We start from the raw sequence: 6,000 nt of genomic DNA, 5'->3' as shown, positions 1-6,000 counted from the left end.
ATAACATTGGTACCCACCTGTGGAGTTTTAAATTCTCAAACAATGAGATTCACATTGAACCCCTTGCAATTGTCAATTACAGTTGAAGTTTTCCTACCCAGGTATTGGTTCTTACAGAGGTTTTTGCTCTAGTAGGTTGCTATTGTCTGTCTTTGCCTAGGATTTCAATTTTAGGGAAAGCAGTTTGTCCTGTGATGTCAATAGTATGATGAATCTAAAGAGTTGTTCATTTTCACTTTGTTTGGCTTAAAAATATTGTGAGAAAAGGAGTAACTCCATCTAAACTTCATATATATCAGACTAGAAAACAGAAGTAATTGGAATGACAAATAAAAAATTTCAATTTGGCCTTGTAATTTTTCCAGCTGTAATATAACATAAATGGAACAAGAGTAATCAGGAACTAAAATCAGACTCAAGTTCAAAACACATATCCTTCATTTTCTTGGTTGCTTTTCATTATGTCACTTCTTTATCCTCAAGGGCTAATATCTACCTCAAAAGAATCTTGAGAATAAAATAGTCCATTGAACATCTAGTATATAAAAGTTAGTCAATGATAATTAGGAAAATAGCATAGAAATTGTCAGTGACAAAATAAGTGTTGTACCAAAAGTCTTTAAAGAAGAAAGGGTGGAAGTAGGAGTTTGTAGTTATGGAAAGAGAATTTCCAAGTTAACTTATTAAGTCTATTTAGAGTGACAATTACAAAATAGCTAGGTGAGACATTCAATCGAGGTCTTTAATGAAAGATCATTTCTAGCTTATTCATGAATAACAGCAACTAAAACTTAAAGAACCAATAAAGCATTGCCCCACATGTCATCAGATATTACATGGCTGGAAATAACACTAGGGCTTATTACTAAAATTTTCCTTGAAAATTGTCAAAAGTTCTCAAACAATTTCCAGGTCTTCTGAAATAATAACCATGTGGCTTTTGGATAATTCACTTAATGTGTTGCCCAGCCCAATACTTTAAAGGTAGGTAGAACTGAAAGTTTATTTGTTGAATTGAAATGACCTTCTCTGGGCATTGATATTTTAAATATAAATGGAAGCAGTTTTGCCTAAGTTTAGAGACTTAAACAATAATCTCATGCCTTCTAGATCTTGAATCTGAGTTTCTAGTATTCTACTTTATTGGCTTTCTTCTCTATTTTTAGTTTCAGTGTTTTTTTTTAACTCCAGGAAGAGCCACTCCAACATGTATAATAAGGTTTGACCTTTATCCTTCCTTACGTTTATAGAGCCAAACCAAACTATTTTAAGCATATAAGGAAGGGGAACATGATAATAAAAATATATTTGTAAAAAGCTGATTTATGGTATCAAAGTACAAGCAACAAAGAAAATTAACAGATAAAATTAGACTTCAGCAAAATTAAGAATTTTATTTATCAAAAATACTGTGAAGAAAACAAAAAGACAACATAGTAAAATGAATAAAGTAATTTTACTTCATAGAGCTGATAAGTTTAATATTCAGAATCTACAAAGAAAGCCTATAACTCAGAATGAACAGCAACAAAAAAAAATTCAAAAATTGGCAAGAGACTCAAACAGGTATTTTTTCTAAAGTTATACAAATGATCAGTAAGTACATGAAAGTATGCTCAACAGGACCAAGTGTTTAGGAACTTGCAAATTAAAACCAAAATGAGGGCTGGGAATGTGGCCCAGTGGTAGAGCACTTGCCTTGCATGCATGAGGCCCTGGGTTCGATTCCTCAGCACCACATAAGCAGAAAAAAAAAAGCCTGAAGTGGCGTTGTGGCTCAAGTGGTAGAGTGCTAGCCTTGAGCTGAAGAGCTGAGGGACAGTGCCCAGGCCCAGAGTTCAGGCCCCATGACTGGACCCAAAAAGAAAAATGAAATTCTACTTCACATTCTTTAGGAAGCTTAAATTAAGAAAACACTTTTAAAAAAAGAAATTAACAAATATAAGGGAAACGTGGACAAATTGGAACCATTGTATATTCCTGGTAGAAATGTAAAATGCTGTAGTCTTTGTGAAAATCAGTTTAGGAGCTTCTGAAGAGGTCAACCATAGAACTACTGTATGATCTAGAAATTCATCTCTAGGTATATATCCCAAAGAATTGAATCAGAACTCAAACATCTGCATGGTAATGTTCTTATGTTTATATAGCAGCATTACTTATTAGAGGAAAGTAAACCACCTGTGTTCAACAACAGATGAGTAGAAAAACATAATGTGGCCTACATATAAAATAAAATATTATGTGAATTAATATCATAATAAAGGTAAATAAATTTTTGATATATGCTACAACATGGATGGACATTAAAAATAGCATGCTTAGTGAAATAATCCAGGAGAAACAGTGGATGATTTCATTTATATGAAGTACCTAGAACAGATAAATACAAAAAGACAGAAAGTAGGTTTCTAAGGAGGGAGGGAAGAAGCAGCAGCAGAAAGAGGAGATATTAACTAAAGGATATAAAGTTTTGTTGAAGAACATAGATAGCTTTTGGGGACAGTTTACAGGATAATTTTTATGTATTCAGTACTATTGATTATACTGTTAGTCATTTTTTCCCCTTTCCTGACTGTTTTCTTTGATTTGAGGAACAAAAGAGTGTCAAGTTGAAGAATTTTATGGCTTACAACATACAAGGCACAAACATGTTGTTGAGGTGTGAATAATTCCTAGATTTCTTGACTACCAAGTTATAATTAGTATAGCTATTGAATTGAGCAAGGAAGAGTAAGAGCAGAAATAGGAATATTAGCTAGGTGCCAATAGCTCACACCTATAATCCTAAGGAGGCTGAGATTAGAAGATTAAGTTAAGAAGCCAGCCTAGACAGAAAAGTCCATTGACCAGAAAAAGCCAGTTAACCAGCAAAAAGCTTGAAGCAGAGGTGTGACTGAAGTGTTAGAGAACCAGCCCAAACAGAAAAGGCCAAGTGAAAGCAACAGGCCCTGAGTTCAAGTGTCCCAGTACACACATACACACACACACACACACACACACACACACACACACACACACATACACACACACCCCAGAGAGAGAGAGAAATAGCAATATTATAGAGATCATATAGCAAGCATTACAAATATAAACAAAAATGTGAATATTCTTGATGGAATAATGAAAAAACAAAGAAAGTATGTATTGAAAAAAGTTTGCTAGATGATCACATGCAAAAGTGAGATTTTAAGAAAATTATTCTCAGAACAGTCTGGAAGATGAATTAAAAGATGAAGAATGAGAGGAAGAACAGAGAATAGAAAAACCAGTAACAATGCTGTTAAAACTGCCAAAAGCCTCTGAATTGAAAACTATTGGCAACAATATTAGAAAGAAACAAAAAGAGTTATTCCACATGCAGAATCAGCAAAAGCTGCTGACTGAAGCTGCAGTTAGCTAAGATCTTGAAGATAGGATAGAGGTGATGCAAAGGTTATAAGTTATGATATATTCAGTTTGAGGAGGCCTTGGATAATTATTCTTCAAGCAATTAAAAAGAAGGGCAGAAACTATATAAAGGTATGGGGTTGCAAGTCACTGTTACAAGGATCATATAATTATGGATGATCCTTATTTCACCAGTGAAAAGGTTCAAACCCTTCAAATGAGGTTCAAGTGAGTGCTAACTTGAGCAATTTTATAGCCTGTTGGCATTCCAGAGACAAGAATGTTGTTGAGATGTGAATTAATTCTCAAGCCATGAAAAACATGGAGAAACCTTAAGTGCATATTACTGTGGGCGAGAAGCCAATCTGAAATGGTTTAATGTTAAATGGTTCCAACAGTTTCATCTACTAGAAAAGGCAAAAACAAGGCAGCATTATAAAGATAGATGACTTGTTTGGGCTATGAGAGGGATGAATAAGTAGAGCACAGGGGAATTTGAGGGCAGTGAAAGTACTCTGTATGACAGTACAGAGATAGATACACAGGAGTGCCTTAACCCTAATATAAACCCAAAGGCATACTTTGGGTGATAATGATGAGTCCATGCTGATTTGTTGTTCCTAGCAAATATACAATGCTAGTATAATATATACATGGCAGGAGAAGCTGTGTTTTTTGCAGGAAAGGGGTGGATATACAACTAATCTTTATTTTCCACTCCATTTTTCTGTAAAGCTATATGCAGAACCAGATGCCAGTGGCTTACACCTGTAATCTTAGCTACTTGAGAGGCTGAGATCTGAGGACCAAAATTTGAAGCCAGCCCAGGCAGGAAAAGCCATAAGACCCTTATCTCCAATTAAGTATCAAAAAGCTCAAGGGCCTGGGAAGGTGGCTCAGTGGTAGAGTGCTTGCCTTGCATGCATGAGGTCCTGGGTTTGATTCCTCAGCACCACATAAGCAGAAAAAGCTGAAAGTGGTGTTGTGGCTCAAGTGGTAGAGCACTAGCCTTGAGCTGAAGAGCTGAGGGACAGTGCCCATGCCGAGTTCAGGCCCCACAACTGGACCCCCCACCCCAAAAAAAGAAATTCTAATCGTTGGAACATTGATCTATATGAAATAATTTGTTCTATCTATAAAACACATATAAAATATATGTTTCTAAGAAATAGATATTGTTATTTCATTGTTCTAGGTAATAGATGATACATTGTTCCTGCTTTTTCCAGGTAATAAGAGTTGGTTTGTTTTTTGTTGTTGTTGCTTTGTTTTGATTTTTGCCTGTCCTGGGGCTTAAATTCTGGGCTTGGACACTGTCCCTGGTCTCCTTTTGCTCAAGGCAAGCACTCTACCACTTGAAACAAAGCTCCACTTCCAGTTTTTCTCTGTGATTAATTGGAGATAAGAGTCTCACAGATTGTCTGCCAGGCCTGGCTTTGCACCTCGATCCTCAGCTCTCAGCCTCCTGAGTAGCTAGAATTATAGGCATGAGTCACTGGTGCTTGGCAATAAGGTGTTTAATATGTTAGAAAGTGAAGATAGAGATGGATGAGTTAAAATCTAGATTCTAGGCCCAATTTCACCAGTAGCTTTCTTAAAATTTACCTTCTTGTGAATCATTTTTCTCAGAAAAGCAAGGGCTTTTGGTTATGTAATCTCTAAATTCACTTCTAGCCTGAGTATTTATCACCATGTGAAACAAATATAAATTTCTAACAAATTGTTAGGCTCCCCCTTCTATATTTACTATTGAAAGGTAACTGTGTAGGAAAAGGTAAGAAATTTGAGTATTGGGAGAGGGATTTGAATTCATCAAAATTTTCTGAGATTCTTCTATGACAAGCTTTGACTCTGAAAAAGCTGGTTTTCCTACTGTTCCAACTCAGGTTTTCTTTTGACTCAAAGAATCTGAAATTACTGGCACAACTCTGGATAATTCAATCTTTAAGTCACTCACCCAAAGGGAGATAGAATAAGGCTATGCCATGAGTCTTGGCTTCAGACATAGGCTAAAACAAGTTTGAATATGTTCTGAGTTTGTTTCTAGGTAGCAACTCCCTTTCACCCTTTTGGTGACCACCTCATTTAACCAAGTACAATATGAACAATGTATGTTATTTTTAATGCCAGTTCTGGATCTTGAACTCAGGACCTGAGGAGTGTCCTTGAACTTTTTTGCTCAAGACTAGCACTCTACCTCTTGACCCATAGTTCCACTTCTGGCATTTTGGTGGTAAATTGGAGATAAGAGTCCCACAGGCTTTCCTTCCCCCCACTGGCTTTGAACTGTGATCATCAGATCTCAGCCTCCTGAGTAGCTGGAATTAAGGATGAGCTTCTAGTGCCTGGAACAAATAATGTATATTTTTAAGGTCAGAAAGGCTTAAGATTGACTCCTGATCATGTGAATACTTACTACAGGTCTGAATTTTACTTAAGGTAGGTGTTCCGTTGTCTTTTAAAGCAGTTACTTAAAAATTCAATGTATATCTTACAAAATTTAGAAGAGTAAGGGAAGGGGCAGGAGAAATGGGTAAGAATGTTGAAAGGAGTGATTTGATCAAGATGCACTGAATTCATAAACTGATTTGTAGAATGGCAGCTCCTTTG

The sequence above is a fragment of the Dipodomys merriami genome, unplaced genomic scaffold (genome assembly GCF_024711535.1).
Source record: "Dipodomys merriami isolate MVZ:Mamm:240054 unplaced genomic scaffold, mDipMer1.0.p SCAF_3, whole genome shotgun sequence".
Taxonomy (NCBI): Eukaryota; Metazoa; Chordata; class Mammalia; order Rodentia; family Heteromyidae; genus Dipodomys; species Dipodomys merriami.
Note: the sequence above shows the minus strand (reverse complement) of the source record.